Source organism: Loxodonta africana, chromosome 9 (genome assembly GCF_030014295.1).
Source record: "Loxodonta africana isolate mLoxAfr1 chromosome 9, mLoxAfr1.hap2, whole genome shotgun sequence".
In the NCBI taxonomy this organism is placed as follows: Eukaryota; Metazoa; Chordata; class Mammalia; order Proboscidea; family Elephantidae; genus Loxodonta; species Loxodonta africana.
Genome location: NC_087350.1, coordinates 29,675,927 through 29,696,738, shown reverse-complemented (window position 1 = coordinate 29,696,738; position 20,812 = coordinate 29,675,927).

Here is a 20,812-nt window from a genome sequence, read left to right as displayed (position 1 = left end):
CAGGGGCTCCTTGGAAACCTTATGGGGCAGTTCTACTCTGTCCTATATGGTTGGTATCAGTTAGAATCAACTCGACAGCAACAGGTACGGGTATAGTGGTTAAGAGCTATGGCAGCAAACCAAAATGTCAGTAGTTTGAATCTACCAGCCACTCCTTGGAAACTCTATGGGGCAGTTTTACTCTGTGCTGTTGGGTCACTATGAGTCAGAATTGACTCGATGGCAATGGGTTTGATTTTTTTTTTTTTGGTTTTTATAGATACTTCTATCTGTTCCCACCTATGTACACACCTGTACTTACCTGTATACTTGTATGCCTATATTCATCCATATGTGCTCAAACACTCGTTTTTTTCTTTGGTTGTGCTGTGCTCACTACATCCACATTCGGTGCCTCTTTTGCCATCGCCAAAAATAACAAGTCTGTGCAATATAAATTATGACTTCCCATCCCCCCCCCCTTCTTTTCTTGGTAACCACCAATGAACATAGGTCTGTCTATATTTATCTATTCTTGTCTTCTTATAAAAGAGGATTATACAATATTTGTTCAAATATGCTTGATTTATTTCACTTAGCAGTATACCTATCAGGTCCATCCATGTTATAACATATTTTCCAGACTCATCCTTGTTTTTTATTTTCGTGTAGTATTCCATTGCATGCATGTAACATAATTTGCTTATGCACTCATTTGTTGATGGCCAGTTCAGTTGTTTCCATTTATTTGGTATTGTGAATAAAGCAACAATGAATGTAGGTGTGCATATGCCTGTTTTTGTCATTATTTTTAGGTCTGTAGGGTATATACCTAGGAGTGGGATTGCTGGATCACAGGTAATTCTATTTCTAGTTTTTTGAGAAAGTGCCATACCATTTTACATAGTGGTTTTATCATTTTACAGTCTCACCAGCAATGGATAAGGGTTCCAATTTCTCCACATCCTCACCAACATTTGCAATTTTTTTTTAAATCAGTGCCATTTTAGAGGGGTGAGATAGTATCTCATCGTCATCACATACAAGTTAAATTTTGCAGAAGATCATTCAAAAGCAGTTGCAGCAGTACATCAACAGGGAACTGCCAGAATTTCAAGCCAGATTCAGAAGAGGACATGAAATGAGGGGTATACCATTGCTGGTATCAAACGATTCTTGGCAGAAAGCAGAGTATACCAGAAAGGTATTTATCTGTGTTTTATTGACTATGCAAAAGCATTCGACTGTGTGGATCATAATAAATTATGGATAACGTAGTGAAGAATGGGAATTCTATAACACTTAATTGTGCTCATGAGGAACCTGTACATAGGCCAAGAGGTAATCATTCGAACAGAACAAGGAGATACTGCATGGTTTAAAGTCAGGAAAGATTTGTGTCAGGGTTGTATACTTTCACCATACTTACTCAATCTGTATGCTAAGCAAATAACCTGAGAAGCTGGATTATATGAAGAAGAACATGGCATCAAAACTGGAGACTCATTAACAACCTGCAATATGCAGATTACACAACCTTGCTTGCTAAAAGAGAAGAGAACTTGAGCATTTACTGATGAAGATCAAAAACTGCAGCCTTCATTATGGATTGCACTTCAACATAAAGAAAAGAAAAACCCTCACTACTGATCTAATAAGTAACATCATGATAAATGGAGAAAAGATTGAAGTTGTCAAGGATTTCATTTTACTTGGATCCACAATCAATGCCTATGGAAATAACAGTCAAGAAATCAAATGATGCATTGCATTGGGCAAATTTGCTGCATAAGACCTCTTTAAAGTTTTAAAAAGCAAAGATGTCACTTTGAAGGCAAAGGTTCCCTGACCCAAGTCGTGGTATTTTCAATCAACTCATATGCAAGCAAAAACTGGACAGTGAATAAGGAAGACTGAAGAAGAATAGATGCCTTTAAACTATGGTGTTGGCAAAGAATATTGCATATACCACGTACTGTCTGAAGAACGAGCAAATCTGTCTTGATAGATGTCCAGCCAGAATGCTCTGTTGAAGCAAGGATGGCAAGACTTCATTCATCTCATGTACTTTGGACATGTTATCAGAGGAACCAGTCCCTGGAGAAAGACATCATGCTTGGTAAAGCAGAGGGTCAGCAAAAAAGAGGAAGATCCTCGAAGAGATGAATTGACATAGTAGCTGCGACAATGGGCTCAAGCACAGCAATGACTGTGAGGATGGCACAGGACCATGCAGTGTTTCATTCTGTTGTACATAGAGTTGCTATGAGTTGGCGGAACTGTCATGATGGCACCTAACAACAATAACAATCAGGGAATTTAAAAACATCAATGAAAAGAAAGATCATAAACACACTGTTGTGAGCAAAACAATCATTAACAACAACAAAAATTTTATTAGATGCCATGGAATAGAATTCACCTGCCATCCAATTTCTCCAAAAAAAAAAAAAAAAAAGTTTAAAATAGGCAAGCAATATCTTTAAATTCAGAGTAATAATATTTTCAATCCAGAATTCTATATCAGACAAATTATCAATGGAGTGTGAGAGGAAAATAAAATTTATTTTCAGATGTACACATTCTTAAAATTTATCTCTTGATCCTCTTCTTAGGAAGCTAATGTAGGATATGCTTCAGCAAAACAAGGGAGTAAACCAAGAGTGAGAAACAGCAAATGGAAGATCCAAAGCAACAGTGAAGTTCCAGTTTGACTACTGTGTAGGAGACCTAGAAAGCAGCCAATGAAGACTGGAGCAAGAGGATGGAAAGCTGCAAAGGGTAGGTCTTTCAAAAAACAACTGAAGACCCCCCCCCCAAAAAGGAATTCTATTTGGTCACCTGAAAAATTTGGTAAAGATCTGTTGGAACATTTGAAAAATGTAGTTATGATTCCAAACAAATCCAGGAAAATAAGGGACAAGAGGTTTATTAAAATTCCAGGGTGAAAATGTAAGAGAAAAGAAATGCAATCATGAGAACATACTATGGGATCGTTTTAAATAATGAAAACCCAGACTTTCAATTAAAAAAAAAAAGTTATAACTACAACTGGAAGGATGAGGAAAAGGGAAATGTGTGTGTCTGTGTACATGCCCATTATGTGTGTTTGTTTGGAAGCAAGGTGGATTTAATTACCATAAAAAAATCAGTTGATAGTATCTAAAGTTGATGATTGGATAAATAGTAACACAAGCTAATAGTTTTAAAGTACTGATATAAATATCGAAAGCAACGGTCAAAAAAATTAAAAGTTTTGGGAAGTAGTCTGGGTAATAGAAAAATCTGAAGGAAGGGACTCCTATTTATGTTACAAACTTTTAGAAAATACTTAACTTAAAATTATTAAAATTTATTTAATATAAAATAAACTTAAGTAAACTACTCCCTGGAGTAATTTTTTTTATCTCTGTCTGTCTATGTGTCTATCTGTCTGTCTGTCTGTCCAACCATCCGTCTACCCATCTGTCTGCCCAACTGTCTGTCTCTCCATCCATCCATCCATCCATCCATCCATCCATCCATCCATCCATCCATCCATCCATCCATCCATCCATCCATCCATCCATCCACCTATCTGTCTAGTTTTTTATGCTATCAAAACTACTCATGATTTCAAGACAAAATATGCTGTATTTGCATAGGAAAATGACCCCACTTTATATCTTGTAAAGGAAATCACCAAACATAGAAAAATGTTATATCACAAGGATGTGGGTAAAGAATTTTGGCATGGAGCTTGGATGTATGCCATTTATCCAATAAATAAATAAGCAAACACATTGCTTTTCAGTTGATTCTGACTCACTACCCCTTATTGTTTCCAAGGAGTGGCTGGTGGATTCAAACTTCTGACCTTTTGGTTAGCAGCAGAGCTATTAACCACTGTGCCACCAGAATCATCCACCCAGAGGGTTGTACTTTGTCCAGATTTTGAAGAATTTGCTAAAGATGTTAAGTTCAATTGGTGAATGATCTAAACTAAGCTGATAATAGTGCAAACATTGATATACTTTAGTTCATAATCTCAAACTAGCTCTGAGTGAAACACTGTGTGTGTGGGTGGGTGTGTGGTGTAGTGGAGGAGTAAAGAGAGAGCAGAGAGACAAGAATCACGTAACTTCCCTATATCCCTAAGGCTTATGGATGAATTGTGTTCCTTTCCATACAGTTGTTTACTTTTGGGCAATGCGTTAGCAGAAGGAATTCTCTCTTTGTGTCGTTAAATTGGTCCGGTGGCCTCTCTCTTTTGAGGCTTTACCAGTTACCCTGACAGCATTTCTGCATCGTTTGTAGTTTCTTTCTCTTTGTTCTCACCCTAAGTGGTACATGGATTGCTTGGGTCTCCCCTAGCTTATTTCTGGCATAGTGCTCAGAGCAACAGCCACAGGGGTGAGGGCCCCTACAGCAGTACACAAAGGGCCTAATTGAAATCCTCTCTCTCCAGAGCCAGGGGGCCAGTTTGAGCCCACCTCTTAATCACGACACAGACCACTTCATTTGCCTCCCAAGATTTCTTCTTAATTCTTTTGTTAAGTGCCTTTATTTAGTTATTTTGATTGTGTTAGCATTTCTGTTTGTTTGATTATGCTCTAACCTTGCAATTACCTTTCTTTTTCTTTTAGTGCACCGCATGCTGTGGCACCAAGAAAAGGGTTGCTGAGTGTCAAGTGCTCTGAAAATATTTAGAGGTCAATGGCACTCTAAAAGACAGCACCTGTAACATTGATTAGCAAGATAGATGTGCTTTTAAAACAAAGCACATGCATAAACAGTCTCTGTAGGGATAGTTTATCTTGCACTATGGAAAAGGGAGGGTACTGGGATGTTGAAGATGGCTGCATAATATGTACCTGGTTTCCTTTGGGGTTGGTTGAGAAGAAATGTGGAATCAGTTAACTATTAACATGCTTAGAGAAATCTAATATCAGCTTTAATAAAAACCACATAATACAACTTTCTTTTGTAGAATGCCTAGTCACAGGTCCTGACCAGTGTCTTTGTTTTGCCTAGTACCTGCCTCCAGTCCTTGCTGACTGATTGGACAGTGACATTTACCACTATTAACTTAATTCAGTTCAATTAAATTCACTAAAATATTGTGTACTTATTACATTGTGCCAAGTACAATACTTGAGATACAAACTAGACTACAATTCAGATCCTGTCCTTGAAGAGTTGTAGTCTAGCAAAAAAAAAAAAAAAAAAAAAACCTATTGCCATTGAGTCGATTCTGACTCATAGCAACCCTAGAGGACAGAGTAGAACTGCCCCATAGAGTCTCCAGGGAGCTCCTGGTGGATTCAAACTGCTGACCTTTTGGTTAGCAGCTGTAGCTCTTAACCAGTACACCACCAGTGTTCTAGCAGAGTGACAAAAATATGATGAAGTATAACAGTCTGTGACAGATACAGGAAAAGAAGCACAATGAATATCCCAGGGGCAACTTTCTATACCTGGAGTTAGTGTACTAACAAATGTGAATACAAAACCTATTAAAAAAAAATTAATTATGTTTTGAAACCTTTTAAAATGTCTTTTCTATGAATTCACCTCCTTTCTCCATTTTCTAGTGCTTTGGGAATTCTTTAGTGCATTGACTCAGGGAGAAAGGAAATAGGTATATTAATTCACTTGTGTGAATGTATTATCTGTAATAAAATTTTCTGGGATGAGGTTCTAGGTGTCCACTCAGGAGTTTCCTGGAACCAAAAAACACTAAGCCTCCATTACCTAGTTCTGGATGTCTGTTCCCCCTTCCCGTATTTTTCTAGAGTTCTCATTGTCCAGAAAAGCATCATCACTGTTTCTCTTGTTGAACGTTAGCGTGGGCAAGAGTAACTTGTAATAAAATATATTGGTATCTTTGAGTTCCAATGGGTACACCTCTCCAAAGCCACTTAAATTAATTGGGAAGGCAAAATGCTGATAAATGAATATTCTGAATGCGAAGGAAAAATTTCTATCTTGAGCATCAGCCTATCTGCAAAAAATGGGTTTAATAAGTGGAAGAGGACTAGGAAATGGAGTTTTGGTCTGAGAGTACTGTTGGATGGCCTGCTTGGCCTGATCACGTCAGCAATTAAATATAATCAGAAGAAAGAGTTGTTTAAAAATGTTTCTCTACTTGACTTTGTTGGAACTCCATTCTACAGAACATATTCAAAATTAAGTGGCTTGTGTGTATTTAGCTTAATTCAATATTTAATCAAATGTCACCCACCGATTCCTACCTCTCCTACAGTTTTCCATAACACCCAGAAGGGTTAGCTAATTTTTAACATTTCTGTTGACTTTCTCGAAATTGAACACTATTGTTTTATGCTTCTGTCCATCTTCTGGTTGTCGCAAAATCTCTCCCTCCCTCATCACCTTCAGCTTTGCTGGGAACACCAAGTGGAATTAGTAATTACTCACCGCATTTAGGAGCTCAGCCGACCTGAATGAAAAGGCCAGGACAAGTCTGGGTTGGAAAATGAAATTGCTATGGCTTATTGTGATTTTCACATATTTCTACTTCACTCCTGTTAACTGTTTCTTATTCTTAATCAGAAGGAAATGTGAACAGATACATTATGTAAGACAGTGGAATAGGGCACCAGGTAGAGGCCATTTAATTAAAAGGTGTAAGATAAATAGACTGTAAAATTCAGCTAGTCCTATATAAAAATAGTCTGCTTGGAAGAACTCAGTGATGAGCTAAGCGAACGCATGCGGATTTCTGAAAGAGAGAAAAACAGCTTTGAGCCTTATTAGCTTTGCTTTACTTTTATTGTCTTTCAGGTTCATGATTATAGGCTGTACAAAATTTTTTAAAAAAGAAAGAAGGAAAGGAAGGAAGAAGAGATGGGAGTAAAAAAGAAATCAGTCGTATAAGTGCTTGATTACAGATTGCAATCAATGAATATTATTCTCGTTTGCTTGCCTAATACTAAATGGATAACAGCCTGTTTTTGAATAATTTGTCAGATTGTTTCAGTAGTGATTAGAACCAAGAATTGCCTGAACTGTGGCTTCACAATAGCTTGAACCAGCTTATAATAACAAGGAAATGTTGTGGAGCGGAATTTTGGTATGTTTGCTAGGGGGCACTGTGAGGCCATCTTTGCCTTGTTTGTTCCTAGGAGCCCTTCATGGTTGGCCCATTTTAATTATCTGTGTTTCTGTGAATGATGAAGTATTGCATCGTTAATTATGGAGTTTTCAGCTTAATTGTGGTTTTTATCTAACTACTTTTGGCTCTGCATATTTCCTGTACCCTCCAAATTCTATATTTTCCAGTGAGATTTGGGTAAGTTGAAAATGTTAGATTATATTGGGTGAGCTTACTCTAGGTAATAACCGAATCATGGCTCCGTGGTGAAAAGTGAGATGTGGCTTCCCTTTAAGAACTAGTCTGAGCACATCACTGAGTTGGGTCTTGAGTCTGAATTTTGGGATTTGTACACTGAAGAGGTTTCCTTCTATTTTGAAGTAAACATGAGAGAATCCTGAAAACAAGGTGGCATTTGTAGTATCATCAGAGGGACTTGGTTCACCCATGATCACAATATAATTAAATGATAATCATAAAAAATGTACCTGGGGACAGGAAAATCCCATCAGTCTTGGTTCAGAGCTTCTAATTTTCTGGAAAAAAAGAAAAGGCAGTGTCAAAGACTCAGCTGCTTGTACCTTGGAATGGGATAAAGGACCCAATTTGGGTTTTCTCTGATGCCATTTGTTCATCGTAGTTATCTTAATTAAATTGCATCTGATATTTTTATGGTCTAGGTAAAGCCACTCCATAGTTAAATTACTTCATCCAAATTCTCAGAAATCAAGAGAACAATTTTCATTGTAAATGTTCCAACAAGAGGCAGAGAACACTCACAGGGTCAGCAGAAAATGGAGAATTCCTAGTTCAATAATCTGTAATTTGATAATCGCCGATTATTGAGGACCAACTCAATGATCTGCAAACAGCAGTCACAAGATTCTGCAGGGGAAGAGCTGCCCAGATGGCACATGATGTTAAGAATTAGAGAATCCATCTCAAGCCTTTAAATTAAAACTCACTTCCTTCCAGGAGGCCCAGTTCTAGGACAGCCATGCTCTGATGTCCAACGGACATGTCTCCAACGCATGATGGAGCCCAACTCGAGCCACCAGTTACATTAAACCCAACCCAGTGCCATCTACATTAAGATTATTATTTGGGTAGGTAACTGCTATTTGTCACCTACTTCCTTATTAACAAAGTCCCAATTTTATTGGGTGTGGCAATTCCCCAGGCAAAAATTACTTTTTCTAACCTTCCTTGCAACTAAAGTTTTCCACGTGTAACAATTGGGGCCATTGAATTTAAGAGGACATTTTTTTAGTTGGTGCTTCCAAGGAATCATCTAAAAGGGGACGAACTTGACTGGCTTGTCTGTCCCTTAGCTTTTGTTCTTTTCTAGTCTCCTTATTTCTGGAGCATAAACCCAAAGCATAGATGCAATCAACTATGGAGGCAGAGTACTAGCCATCTCCGGTGACAAACACATGACGATAATGGCTGATCATGAAGTCAGGAGTTGGGTTCTCAGTGATATCATAAGACCTTGTGCCAGCACTAGACTGCCCAAATCCAGACTTACATTACCTGAGAAATAAAATCCCTACCTTATGCAAACCAGTGATATTTCAGTTTTCCCTGAATGCCGCTGAATTAAATTCTTACCAGATACACACCCTTATAGCAAAGGTATGTACAAATGACATAACAAGCAATAAAATTCAATATTTTCTTTAAAGTTTCCTGTTTTAAAATGCGAACACATTTTGTATTTTGTAATCACAATATTCTTTTTTTTTTCCATAGGACATACTTAAAGGAAAATTGGCAATCCAGGAAGTATCATAGTATTTATCCACTGGCTTCGCATAGCACAACATGTTGCTTTATATCGAATTTCGAACATATGGCATTGGAATAAAATCCAGGCAATTTGCAACAATGCACATCTCCTAACAATGGTAGGACTAGGTTAAACTTTAGTTTTCTCATCTGTGAAATGGAAATAAAATACCCAAAACATCTCATTGTTGTAAGGAATAAATAAGATGAAGCAAAATCATATAATAGAGTGCCTGTCATATAGTAGACAATGTTAGTTATATAAAAACCATACCATGCATTTTAGTATGTGAAACTGTACATCACTATATTTTACAAAAAACATTATATATATAACATTATAAATAAATTTCGTTGTTTTATGCCATGTGGTTTTAGTGGTTATTTGTTAATGCAGCATCACTTAGCTTTATCCTGTTTGATAACGCCATGATCATTAAGTCTATATTATCCTTGATTCTCCATTGTTCTCACTCTCCACATGCAAATATTTCTCTAGATATGCTAATCTTTTTCTCAAATTAAGTCTTTAATCTGTCCTCTGTTTAGACCAGACCACTGTCATCGCTTGCCTGGCTCTCTGCTATCCTCCTAACTAAGTCATTTTTCATCCAGCCTTGTGACTCTCCAAATCATTTTCCATTTAGCAATGAAAGTGATATTCTTAAGAAATTAGAGTCTGTCACTCCCTTTGTACCAGTTAAAACTAGTTGCCTTCAAGTTGACTCCAACTCATGGCAACCCCATGTGTGTCAGAATAGAACTGTTCCATAGGGTTTTCAGAAGTAGATCCCTGGGACTTTCTTCCCAGGTCCCTCTGGATTGTCTTGAACCTCCAACCTTTCAGTTAGCAGCATTAACCATTTGCACAACTCAGGGACTCCACTGTAGTTGGCATAAAATCAACACTCTACCAAGGTCTAGCAGGTCATTAAGCACTCACCCTGCACAACTGTCCCTCAATTTTTACTGTTGTTCACTTGCATTATTGATTAATTGCTTCATAAAAGCATCTGCTGTTTTTTTAATCAGGGCACATCTTAAATGCTTCCTCTTTCTTGACTTCGCTTTTGTCTTTTCACTGATAACTTATTCTCCTCCTTAAGGTCACAACAAGAATGAAACCTTCTCAGGAAGTCTTTTCTGATCATCTCTGTGTACAGCAGTCCTCCCTTCCCAACCTGCACATACGTGTACACACATATGTGTATACACGCACCAGTGGACGCGTGAGCACGTACATTTTCAACTTATTATGTCACATTTCCCTTTGTGCCTCCTTTAAATCTGTTTTCAAAATATAAAATTAATTTATCTGTTACATGTCTTTTGTCTCCTTTCTCCCACTGCTAGAACATAAGCCCCATGACGGCAGGGACTGTCTCTTTTGTCCAACATTATAGCCCAAGTGACGGCTGCTATGTGTGCCACATTGCATACTTCAATAAATTTCTTTCTATTAAAGTTAAAATAAACAAAGGAAGAAATTTAGTTGATTCTCCTGAAGATCATAAAAGTAACTTTTACATTAGGAGAAAATTTAGGGTAGAAATGGAGTGCTTCAAATAAAAGTGTCCTCAAAATAGGTACATATACTGGCTCTAGTAGACCACATCAACTAGGCTTCTGTTAAGAGCCAGGAACAATCTGAATTGAGACAAGTAAGATGAAGAGCAAAGTCATGTTTAGACATAGCCTCTAACCTCATAAAAGTTAAAATTTATCATATAAATCTATAATCGCCAATACAGATTTAACTTTTTTTTTTTTAAAAAAAAAACAAGGCTTGAAATTCTTAATTATCAAACAGATGGCAAGTTCCATTTATAAGGCTTCATAAGTTGCCTACTGACAAAAGACAAGGATTGCGAGTGTTTCAGACCTAGAAGAGGCATAGCATATAAAAGAAAAATATTCCAGGATATCCCAGAAACGAAGGAAATGCCATGTTTTGATTTTGATCTAGATTTGTTTGATACAATAGAAAACAAAAATAAAGGAAAAGCATCAATGGAATAAAATATAAAGGAATATTTAAAAAAAAAAATGTCTAGTTGATTCCAACTCATAGTGACTGTATACAACAGAGTAGAGCTGCTTCATAGGGTTTCTAAGGAGCAGCTGATGGATTCAAACTGCAGACCTTTTGGTTTGCAGCTGTAACTCTTAACCACTGGACCGCCAGATCTCCTCCTAAACCTATATCTCAATCTACCTATACACATAGCCCCAGTCCAGGTAGTCAAAGGTTATTTATTAATTAACACAATTTAACATTAGTCTAAGGCAGTGGATCACACGTGGGGGTCGATTTACCCCTGAGGGACACTTGGCAATGTCTGGAGACGTTCTTGGTTATTACAATGAAGGGATGGTGCTGGCATCTGGTAGATAGTGGCCAGGGGTGCTACTGAACATCCTGCAATGTACAGGAAAGCCCCCTAGTTTGACAAAGAATTCTCGGGCCAAAATGTCAACAGAGCAGAGATTGGGAACCCCAGTCTCAGATCTTATAACTAACTCAAAAAAATAGAATTTACAATTTAAAGCAATTTAATTTCTTAGGATTTGTAGCTTCAAAGAATTCATAGGCTAAAACATTTTTTAAAAGACACCTGCATTACCATTGTATTTAATTAAAGATAATTTTATAATTTTGTGTTGTTAAGTAATTTGCGTAAGCAATAGCTTACTGTACCCATGTATTTACTGTTGGAAAATTTTTAAAGTTGAATACAATTGTAAGTAAAATATGGGGCTAATATTATTTTTACATGGTGAGAAAATTAGGAAAAAAGACATAGGATTGTTTTGGTAAAAATTAAATTACCCTAATTTGACAAAAGGGTCATCTTTCTATCTGGAATATTAAGTGAAATTTTGTAAGCATAAAAAACATCTGTATTCATATATCAAATTTGTAAATACACTTCTATTCCTGCAAAAAGGAGGTACATGGCTTTGTTTTTACCTAGGAACCAAAGCCATTATCCAAACTCAGCTAAGCTTTTTTTTTTTTTTTTCTGGATTATAGTCGTGGCAATAGAAAAACATAGAAAGGAAGCCATATTATCCAAAAGTACTTATTAATCCTTGAAGTATAGAAATAAAAGGTGTGCTTAGTCTCCTAAATTAAGAAAAAAGAAAAGTTTTTCTTTTAGGTTATTTCCTCATGAGGGTTTCTATCCCTTTTTTTCCAATTTGTTTCTCAAATGAACAGTAGTATTTACTTCAAAAGTTCTTCAAAGTAGCCACTGCAATTTCAGATTACTCTGGGTGTAATTAAGCCAGTTAGAGAGATATGCATATGAGATAACCATGAAAGAAGTAGTTGTTTGCTTCACAACACCAAATGGATGAGAAGACCCAAGGAAAATTACCAAATCAGTAGTAATTACAATTAGGCAAATGTTATATCTCCAGAATCTGGCCAAAGTCCAGGTATTGATAAGTGGTAGCTCAATAACCCTCCAGAATGGAGCAGATCTCAAGGATACAAAAAAAAAAAAAAAAAAAAAACTTGAAGACATTCTCAAAATGGTGACTCATTGCAAAATTTATTTGAAATGTGCTGGCCAGATGAGACCTTATGAGTTCATTAGCCTTTATGAATAAATTGAAGAAAAACTTGTCAGGCCTATGTTCATTTCATCCCCATAAGCTTTCTCTTATAAATCCACAACAAAACTAATGAAAACAGAGAGAGCGATAGATAGCAGTGTTAGTAACAAAGGAAGAGTTCAACCAAAGCTAAGAGTTTTTGTGTTTGATGAGATAGTTAAAGGATTCTTGAAAGGGTTCCTCATTCCTAGAAGATAAAATAAGCTTAAGCACTTGAGAGTTTGACAAAAAGAAATTGGGGCTCAGATCTCCTGAGGTACTTGCTTCATTTTTGCAGTGGTATTCTTACCAACGGCCGTCGAGTCATGCATGTCAGAGTAGAACTGTGCTCCATATTGTTTCCAAGGGCTATTCCAGACATCCTGATGGACTGACACTCTTATGATTATAAAATGTTCCTCTTTATCCCAAGAAACATCTTTTTCTTTGTTTGTTTTAAAGTCTATTTTGTCTAATATTAGCATAGGCACTCTGGCTCTCTTAGGTTTACTGCTTTCATGGCGTATCACTGTTTTTACCAAGATTTGGTAGATTTTCTTGAATAAATGTTTCCCCGTTTGCTGCATGTCTGAGGGTAATTTATAAATATGATTGTTTCTTATAATTATCACCATTTCTGGTTTTTTTTTTTTGGTATGGTTATTTCAGGGAGCCCTGGTGACACAATGGTTAAGTGCTCAACTGCTAACAGAAAGGTCAGCAATTCGAACCCACCAGCCGCTCCACAGAAGAGGATGTGGCAGGCTGCTTCTGTAAGATTTACAGCCTCAGAAATGCTGTGGGGAAGTTCTACACTGTTTTATCAGGTCCCTATGAGTCAGAATCAACTTGATGGCAGTGGGTTTTGGTTTTTTATGGTTATTTCATTGAGGAGAGACTGCACAGAGTACCTCACACCACAATTTCAGAAATGCTTCTGGCCTAGTATTCTTTTGTGTAGACCTATTACAATGTAGATCATCTTTCTATGTAAATATTTTTTTCCTTCTCTGATTACTTTTAAAATATTTACTATTATAGAGAATACTTTGAATACCACCATTTTTAGCCTACTGTGATAATCTCATGTTGCAAATACATCTCTTCCAAGGGTTCCAGATGGGAATTGAGAAATAAGCTTATTTTCCTTCTTAATTGAGACTTCAACCACAATGTTGGCAGGTGATGGACATGGGAATAGAGAGAACAGAGACCAAACCCAGACTCTTAGTTTCTGGCCCTGATTTTTCAATTCTTTCCAAACTCATTGCTACAGCCCAGAATTTTTTTTTTTTAAATAACATTTTATTGAGTTTTTAGTGAATGTTTACATGGCAAGTTAGGTTCTGATTTGACATTTTCTACAGACATTGTTCAGTGACATTAGTTACATTTATCACAATGCATCAATATTCTCTTTAATTGTGTTCTGTTCCATTTTCAGTACTCTAGTTTCCCTGTCCCCTTATCTTCTTGTCTATGCTTTTGAGTAATTGTAGACCTTTGGGTCTCATACTGATGGTTTTTAGGTAGAGCACTGATCTTACGTGTAATATCCTTTGTTTTATATGCTACTCTGCTATTTTGCTAAAATGCGATCTCAGGGGATAGGCTTGATTCCAAGTTTAAAGAGTGTCTCAGGGCAATAGTCTCAGGGAGTCCTCTGTTCTCTACCATTCCAGTTTTTTTTTTTTTTTTTAAGTAAGAATTTGAGTCCTGCTGCACATTTTTTTCCCATTCTTTCCAGGACCATCTATCGTGACCCTGGTCAGAATGGTTAGTGGCGGTAGCCAGGCACCATCTAGTTCTGGTTTCAGGGTGGATGAGGTTGTGGCTTGTGTAGAGTTGTTTCTTCTCTGAGCTTTGATTACCTTTGCTTCTGGTGAGTAGAGATCCATAGTTGTGCCTTACATGGATGACCACAAGTTTTTAAGACCCTAGGTGCTACTCAATTCAGTAGAATGTAGATCATGAGTTTTGTGAACTGTGTTATGCCAATTGACTGAGTTGTCCCATGACAACTATAGTCCTAAGCTTTCAAGTTTTGGGAGATGATTGGTTATGTCTGAAGAATATCCATATTTTTGTCTTCGATGAATGTATGTGTCTGCATTTACATATTTGTATTTACACATACCTTTTTTTATAGTTTTTTTTTTTTATATATAGATACTTCAGAAACCCTGGTGGCATAGTGGTTAAGTGCTATGGCTGCTAACAAAAAGGTCGGCAGTTCGAATCCACCAGGCGCTCCTTGGGAACCCTGTGGGGCAGCTCTACTCTGTACTATAGGGTCGCTATGAGTTGGAATTGTCTCGATGACAACTTTTTTTTTTAAAGATATTTCTATCTATTCTTACCTATGTATACACCTGTACCCACCAATATACCAATACTCCCATCCATATGTGCTCAAACACTTGTTTTTGCTTTGGCTGTACTGTGCTCACTATATCCACGTTCATGCCACTTTTCCCATCACCAAAAATAACAAGTTTCTATGATCTAAAGTATACTTACCCCTTCTCCCCTCCTCTACCTGGTAAACCAATGAACACTGGTCTCTCTATGTTTGACTATTCTTGTCTTCTTATAAAAGGATTGTACAATATTTGTCCTCATTGCTTATTTCACTTAGCATTATGCCTTCAATGTTCATCCATGTTATAATATGTTTCATGGACTCATCATTGTTCTTTATGGTTGCATAGTATTCCATTGTATGTATGTACTACGAATTGCTTATCCATTCATCCCTTGAGGGCACTTCATTTGTTTCCATTTATTTGCTATTTTGAATAAAGCAGCAATGAACAAAAGTGTGCATGTGTCTGTTCGTGTCATTATTTTTAGGCCTCTGAGTTATATACCTAAGAATGGGATTGCTGGATCATTAGATAGTTCTAGTTCCTATTTTTTGTGACAGTGCCATGCCATTTTCCATAGTGGTTGTATCATTTTACAATCCCACCAGCAAAGGACAAGGGTTCCAATCTCCCCATATCCTCACCAACATTTGTTGTTACCTGTTTTTTATGAGTGCCATTTTAGCTGGAGTAAGATGGTATCTCATTGTAGTTTTGATTTGCATTTCTCAAAAAAAAATTTTTTTTTCTTTTTTAATGGCTAATGATTGTGAACATCTTTTCATATGTTTGTTGGCTGCTTGGATGTCTTCTTTGGTGAAGGTTCTGTTCCTGTCCTTTGCCCATTTTGTGATTGAGTTGTTTGTTTACTGTGCCCTAGCTTTTTGTTCTGTTTTGATATGCCCAAGTAGGCTAGGCATGTGAGCTACTTTGGTTGTTGGTCTTTGGAGCTCTCACGGCCTGTCTCCAGGTGCTTAGAGCAGCTACTAGGTGTGTAAGCCCAGGAGTCTGTTCCCTTTTCTTGTGCGGATGCAACACAGGTGTCCAGGTCGTCAGTCACAAAGTGTGTAGTACAGACTCTCACCTACAATCCTAGATAAACAAGGCTGCGTAGGGGTGTTTGGAGCAGGCATGGATATCTGGCTGCAGTAGGGGGTTCTGTGCGGAGCAAGGCAGGAGGCTGACAGCTGCCCCAGGTGCCTGGGTGGAGGGCATGTCCCTCTTCCCTAGAGTGCGTGGGGGGAATATTGTAGCCTGTTCTTGGGCACCTGGTGCTGATGGCTGGAGGGACTTGGAGGCACCACTAAATCTCAGACCCCTGTTGTGGGTAGCTAGATGGAGTGGGAGATAATGCCAGCCCTCAGGCCCCTGATGTGTGTGTGTGTGAGGTCCCTGTTTAAGAGGCAGGACAGTGCCAAATGTCATGAATCTTCAACTCCCCCTTGGCTGCTGCAGTTGAAAATATGCCCTGTTGTTTTATGTTAATGAGGGCATTTGGTGTTGAATCAGCCCACACTGATCTAGGAAGTGGTGAAGGGTGCTACAAGTCTACGGATCCCTTGTGGCCATGCCTAGGCTAAGGGCAGGGTTTGTCCTAAATTCCTGGCTTGGGGGTGTGGCTTACTTTTTAAAGCCATGAGACTGGTTTGGGTGTGGATAGCCCTCAGTTCCAGGTTAGTGGGTATGGTAGCTGTTGAACACTGCTGGACTAGTGTCAGAGAGGAGCAGAGTAGGGGGTGGGTGAGAGGAAAGAGGCACTTTGCTGTGAAAGTCTCAGATGCAGAAGGGTTATTTTGACCCTGCTTGCACTTAACTTTTGCTGGTCCGGTGTCACTTCCATCAGGCTCCAAGGACTTGTGCAGACTCTCCACTGCCCAGTCTCTCCTGACATGACGATACAAGTTCTGAACGCTACTGCTCACCTCAGCCCAAGCGCACTGGCCGACCCAACTAGTCAGATGCCAGCAACCTTACAACTAGCTCTTCTTCACTGCTTTTGAATTGTCTGTCCTTCCCCCTGCCACTCAGTCGGACTCTTTGGCTTTGTCTTTGATGATCAGGAATCCTAGATAGTTATATAATCAGTTCACTTGTTTTTCAGGTCTTTGTTGTATGAGGGATAATAGGAAGCATCTGACTATTCTGTCTTCTTGGCTCCACCTGTCCCATCCTTTTTTTTTTTTTTTAATGACAATTTTGCTGGGTAATGAATGCTTCATTCGCAATTGTTTTCATTCAGGATTTTATATATGCTGCTCTATTTTCTTTTGACCTCTAGAGTTTCTGGGGAGAAATCTGCACCAATTTTTATGAAAGACCCTTGGTATGTTATATTACACTTTTGTTGCTTTCAGAATTCTCTCCTTGTGTTCTGTTGTCAAGAATTTTGTTATGATATGGTGAGGAGTTGATCTTTTTCTGTCTTTTTTAATTGGGGTTTGTGTTGCCTCCTGTATTTGCAGTCTTGGTTCTCTGTTCAGGTCTGGGAAATTCTCTCTGATTATTTCTTGGAAAATTATTTCTATGCCTTTATTGTTGTCATGATGCTCAGGGGTTCCAATAATTCTAATGTTAGATTTCTTAACTGAATCACATATTTCCTTTTGGGTTTGTTTGCTTTTCTTTGCTTTTTTCTCTTATTTCTCTTGAGATTTGGTAAGTTTAGTAATTTTGTGTTCTAGTTCATTTATTTGATCTTCTCTGTCTGACCCTATTATTGAATGTTTCTCTTACTATTTCTAATTCAGTTGCTTTATTCTTCATTTTTAGTAGTTCTGTTTGGTTTTTTATTTTTGTTTTTTTGTTTTCTTTTTTTTTTTTTTTGATGTTTTCAATTTCCTTGTTTCTCTCATTTTGTTCCTCCGTTTGTTTCCTGATGTCCCTTAGTTTGTTTTCTGTGTTTTTTTTTTTTTTTTTTTTGCTTTCTTTAAACATATTTAGCACCATAGCTTTAAAAATTATAATTTTTTCACATTAGTCTGGCCTCCATAGAAGAAATTTCTTCATGTTTTGCTTTTGGTTGGTCCCTTTACTCTTGCAATTTTGTGTTTTATTAGTTTTTTTTTTTTTTTGGACTTTGGCAATTTTGTTATCTTTTTTTTTTTTTTTACTTTAAATTTTATATCCTGGTTTTTGTGGAAAAATGTTCTGATTGGGTGCCCTGGTGATGTGGTAACCAAGTTCTTAGCTGTCAGGGCCCACACCCACCAGCTGCTCCATGGGTTAAAGATGTGGCAGCCTGCCCCTGCAAAGACTCACTGCCCTGGGAACTCCATGGGGCAGTTCCACTCCACCCCACGTGGTCACTATGAGTCAGAATCAACCCAGCAGCAATGGGCTTAGTATCTGCTTCTGAAAACCACTAAAGGTATCTGCTCCTGAAAACCACTCTTATCTTTAGTTTTTTTTTCTGTGATGATTTAGCAATTCTGGATGCTTGATCTCTGGAATTCAATAAGCATGCCAGAAAAGGGGGGGAGGGTGGTTAGCTGGTTGCAGATGCTGATGTAAGTGTGGGGTTTGACTTTCCTGTGGTGAAGATTGGGAGTTCTCAGTGTTTTTCCCTCACAGATTCCTCTGCACAGGCTCTCCCACAGTGTCCTGCTCTGTGCAGGGAGCCAGCTGTTTCCCTCTGTGTTGCCTGTCAGCCTGAAATATTCCCATTGCCTTGCTGCCCTTGAAGTTTCTCCCTGTTCTAGTACCCGTTTGTCTTGGGCCTCCGTGAGATTCAATAGCATTCTCTCACAGAGCCATGGTCTCCCTTCACTCCCTCCCAATTGCACAGCTCAAAAACTCCCACAGCCAATTTGTGCTACCTTAAAAAATTGGGCTACAGCTTCCTCAGATTAGCTCCCTTTCTGTGTTCCCTGTTTGGGGTGTTGCCCAGCCTATCCCAAAATGGCTGTGATGGGTGAGGGCTCCCAATGTTAGTGGGTAGGTTTTCCCAGCTTCTGTGCCATTCCCTTTCCTCCTTTTCCCAGCTCCGGGCTCACCCTGACTCTCCAACACCTCAGCTGCTATCTGGAGATCTGAAATCTCAGTCTGTGCTTGTTTTTATTCATTGTTCAGTGTGTTACTTTCTGGGAGAGTAAATGGGATTGTCCACTGACTTCGCCATCTTGCTTCTCACCTTCCACTCCCAGGAAATGTTTTCATCTCCTGCCTCTGTGCCAGGAAAATTACTCTCATGTCATCACCCTGAGCTCTCCATACTCTGCTTTTTAAAATATAATCCATGTACTAAATTCACAAGCTTTGGATCTTAGAGCCCATGATTCCTTTCTCCAAAATCACTATTGTTACAGATCACAAGTGTTGTTACTTTCAATAAATAGTCTTTTCAATAACCAAAGTGAAGTATGTGGCTGGTACCCCTTAAGGGAAAGGCATGAGGAAATCTATCATTACTGACCAACTGTTGGGAATAGAGAAGGCAACAAATACAAAGCAACTTGGAAACGAACAAACAGACAAACAGAAGACAACTTCAATTAATACCTCAAAATATTAACTTGGTATATTGAAGAATTATTCAATAAACTACATGGGCCTTTACTTGGGGGAGGGGGGCTGTAGGATGGTAGAGGTTAAAGAGCATGGCTGCCAGTAAAATCTCAGTTTCATTTTTTTCTGTAAATACCCAACACGATTTAGTTGAGAAAGAAGAATAAAGGAATGATCTACTTTACTTTCATATGTTTTATTTTAAAATAGTGATTTGTAAAACCTGTTTTTCCTTAGCTCTTTTCAGAGTTTCCATTCCCATATGACTAATCTGATCACTAAATATCTCTGATATGCTTTGTTCATCTTCTGGGCATTTATAGAATGTTGTGGTTTTACCCTATTTGCATAGGCTTTAGTTGGGTGTTGCCATTCTTCTCTGCTTTTTTATGTGAGCTGCACTCGATTGCTTCATATTTTAGTGCATGTTGAAAAGTCAGCATCACCAAAGCAAAAAGTTCAACTTTTCACTGTAAAAGAAACCAAGAATTTGTTACAGATTATGTTCCTTTGTTAGGAAGAAACAGGGAGTATTTTCTCAAAGTATTTATTAAAATAAAATTAGAATACTTTTCCAAAATTGCTAATCATCCCTTTTCCAGGTCAGGAAACCGAAAAATTCAAAAGGCGGAAGGAAAGCTTGAGGGTCATTAAATCAAGCCTGGTAGGATAATAGTTTTATATCTTCACTAATTAGCTTTTCATGAAATTTCCAACTTAAAAAAAAATCATTCAACCCTTTCTCTGGTCACCAAATCAGGAAGAGATGTAGCAATGGAGATGGGAAGGGACGTGTCTCTTCCTAACTATTGATTTTCAAAAACCTAGATCCTTATCGAAATAGGAAGGATGCAAGACTTGGACAATGTGTTTTGGAGATATCTCAGCAAGAGCAAGACTTTTTTGCTTCCCACTCTAAGGGAAAGTAGAGCTAGAGAAGAATTCAACAGTAATAAATCCCATAGAGAGGATCCCTGTGTTATCTTCATGGGCTGATTCCTGAGGAAAGGGAGCAACAAACCTTTAAATAACCAAAAAACAAACAGACAAACTCGTTGCCATCAGGTCAATTCTGGCTCTTAGTGACCCTATAGAACAGAGTAGACCCGCCCCGTATGATTTCCAAGGAGCACCTGGTGGATTCAAACTGCTGACCTTCTTGTTAGCAGCCGTAGCTCTTAACCACTATACCACCAGGGTTTCCAACCCCCAAATAGGTTTGTGGAATCTAATACCAGAAAAGGGTTGTGCCCAGGTAGATTCTAGAAAGATTACAAGTCCTGAGAATAAAAATGCTCTTTGTCTTATCTATGCCTTCTACCTTTCCGTAAAATATCCCATCCCCTAGCATTATGTTGTAGGAGCAGCAAAATAATTTCCATGCACCCAAGGGTCTGACTTAAGGATATGTAGAAAGGAAGAGTACCATTAGACCTGAACGGGCTATGAATTGTCTAATTGAGCTATATGACATTGGTGACCT